The sequence below is a fragment of the Atta colombica genome, unplaced genomic scaffold (assembly GCF_001594045.1).
Source record: "Atta colombica isolate Treedump-2 unplaced genomic scaffold, Acol1.0 scaffold205, whole genome shotgun sequence".
Taxonomy (NCBI): domain Eukaryota; kingdom Metazoa; phylum Arthropoda; class Insecta; order Hymenoptera; family Formicidae; genus Atta; species Atta colombica.
Window position 1 is genome coordinate 2,740,128 of NW_017259300.1, and position 3,457 is coordinate 2,743,584.

The window sequence follows — 3,457 nt, forward strand, 5'->3', positions numbered from 1 at the left end:
ATAATATAATTAACTAAATATAATATAATTAACAAGTCAAGAAGAGTTACGAGCCAAAATAATAACTTTAATCTTCAAAAAATAATAAACATTTCAAACATAAACACTACAGACGTTTCAACAGATCGTTATCAATGTTAAAATAAAATTATAATATAAAATTAGTCGTTATATGTACAATTTCTTTTTATGCGACAAATTTTCTTTATTAATAGTAATTCTTCATTAATACCCTGATAAAAAATGTTGCTGAAATTATTTCACGTTTTAGAACACTTTTCAACCAAATTTCAGCGTTTTAAAAAAGTTTCGGTTTAATTTCAACGATTTTTAGTTGAAAAATTTATTTTCGACAAAATTTCAGAAAAATTTCAGCAAAATTTTCAGACAAATTTCAGCAAGAATTTCAGAGAAATTTTAGAAATTTCAGAGAAATTTCGGTTGAATTTCAGTGATTTTTCAGTATGTTAGCTGAAAAATTCAATTTCAGTAAAGCAAATTTTCAGTAATTTCGCTGAAATATTCCAAAATGTGGAATAATTTCAGCGAAACTTTTTCACTAGCCTAGCCTCCACTAATTCATCGTTTCTAATTGAACTTTTTCTTATGTGCTTGTCATCTGTAATAAAACAGTATATAGATAATTTGCAAAATCTTTAAACATTATAGGGATACGCAAAGGAAAGGGATAATATACAACTAGTAAAATACACACACACACACACACACACATCATTACTTATTATTTAAGAGTATAAAATATGTAATATAAAATTTGTATTAATTAGAATTTTATATTTAATCTATGTCATTAATTTCATGCTTTTATCGTATATACTCTGTTATTTTTTTTTAATTTATCAAAGATATTAAAATTTTATATTTTGCCAAATATATTACCTAAAATTATTGTTCCTATATGTTCATTATACGTACATATTTTTCAACATGTAGAGGAAAATTTAAAAATATTAAGTAATATCAAATTATAATATTTTATTATAAAATTATAAATCATAAAAAATTTAATATTTAAAAAATTAATTTTATGTTGGCAATACTGCTTGAGCTGTTTTAATACTTCTTCCTCCTTCTCCTCTTTTTCTTCTTTCTCCTCCTTCTCTTTCTCCTCCTTTTCCTTTTTTTTCTCCTTAACGATGATGAACATTATTTTCTTCATTAAGGATGTCCTCCTCCTTGCCAAGGATGACTTCCAAGAGATATGAAAAGAAAGCGGAAGTCTTCTTTGTCCTCTGTAAAGATGTCCTCTTCCTCTATCTTCTCAGCACCCGCAGGGATGCCATCATCGATTGTATATAATATATAATAATTTGTCTGCTATCTTGTCAATGATTCTTTCGAATCATTGATTACGAGTAACGTATGTCAGTACTATATGTATAATTCCCCTCTATATTTTCAGTTAATCGAAAATTATTGTATTATATAAGATCTAAATGTGAAATACTTTGCTCAAAACTTTTTCAAAGCACTATTTAGTTTTACAAGATTACTAATTTTATATAAGAGATTTAATTTAGGTAAATTTAATACAGATACTGTAGAGATTCTTAATAACATTTATAAAATAGGTTTTTATTAAATTTATTTTTAATAAATTTAATAATTAACTTTATTAAAAATTAATAATAAAATATAATAGTGGAGAACCAGATAGATTTAATAGATATTAATTAAATTTTTATAGCATATTTATAATGGCAGAGGAAAGTCACCGATACTCCTACAGCATAAAAGTTACACCAACATTGCTGCAATATTGCGTTATTGCAGCGATATTGCTGCAAATTCTGTACTGTATGGATACTTTGACGTAAGTCTCCTATAAAGTAACATTCTCTTATTTTTCAAAAACTAACTATTGCACTTTATTAATACTAATAAGATCATGATCTGTTTAGCTAAAGAAGTATAAATTCATAATTCGTATATTTGTGGCTTGTATACCAAATCTCTCTATATCAAATCAGCTAAAAACGAATTCTACGAATGTGAAAATAAAATTCTTACAATTTTCTTTTGCAAATTGCGTAGTTTAAATAATAGTGACTATTGAATATTTGAACGTGATTATTGAATAATTACGTTATTTTAAATGCTTGTAATTTCCTAAATCAGTTTTATTTATATTATTTTTTTCTCTTAGTTTTTTCATAATACGGCTGTGGTCAAAGTCACACTTCGAATTTTGAAACGTTTGATAGACCAATTAGAAGAAAGAATTTTACAAACTGATCAATTAAGAAAAGCTTTAAAAGCGTTTGCAACATCGCGTTGACCATACCCACGATTTTAAATTTAAAATTGGGATACAGTGTAAACCACCACACTTGTCTGTAAAATACATTATGAGCTAACTTAATCTTTATAATGTTGCTTTATAATATCAAATAGCTTACATATTTACATCTTACAGAACAGCATAAAGTAAATGTGTAATTCAATAAAAATGTTTTATAACGAAGTGAAAAGATTCTGGAATATACATTCACTTTTAGGTATTTTATACAGATAATTCTTGTAAAAGAAAAAGAGTAGGAATACGTAGCATAATATTGCCTACTGTCAGTCTTGCAGTCCATTTTTGCTTATCTTATTCTCGTCAGACGTTCATTTTTGCTTATCTTACGAAAAAAATTAATTATTGCAAAATTGCAAATACTATTATAAAAACAGCTTATACTATCTAATGGAAGACACTTTTTAGTTTGTTATGTTTTATTTTTAATTTTTGTTTAAAAAATGTTATTTAAAAACAAGTGGTGTGTCAGTATCGGCGACTTTCCTCTCTATATATATATTTTTAAAAAATTCCTTTTTTTACTATAGAAAAATAAATTAGATTCTCAATTTTTCGATCTCTTCGTATAATTGGAATAAAATCCGGTTATCCAGCAATTACCAGACGTATAATAATACTTGATATCCTTTCAGATAAAAACAGATTATATGTAAAATCATTTCCGTTCACTTCTAAAAACAGCTTTGAAACTCATAATCTTCTCCATCAATTCTTGAAAGCAACTCTTAATTTATCTTCCATCGAGTTACCTACCCTTTAATTCTTATGGCATTTCAACGCTCCACCCGATATTCTCGAATTAGAATCGTTATTATTATACAATTTAATTAATATAAATAATTTAAAATGCAATGAATGAAAAACTAAATTTTTATTTAGTGCCGTGAAGAATACATATATAGGTTTGTATTCAGAACACGCTGTAATGAGCGCTAATAAAATATAGTTTGCATTATATATACCTACTGTAGAATTTTAGAAATAAAAAACGCGCATTTATATCAATAAAAGCGCGTTCTGAACACGGACTATAATATAAAATACAACATTAATTCATTTATAAAATTAATTTGCGTTAATTAATTTTTATTATATTATTAAATTATGTAAAATTTATTGTTAAATATATAAAAT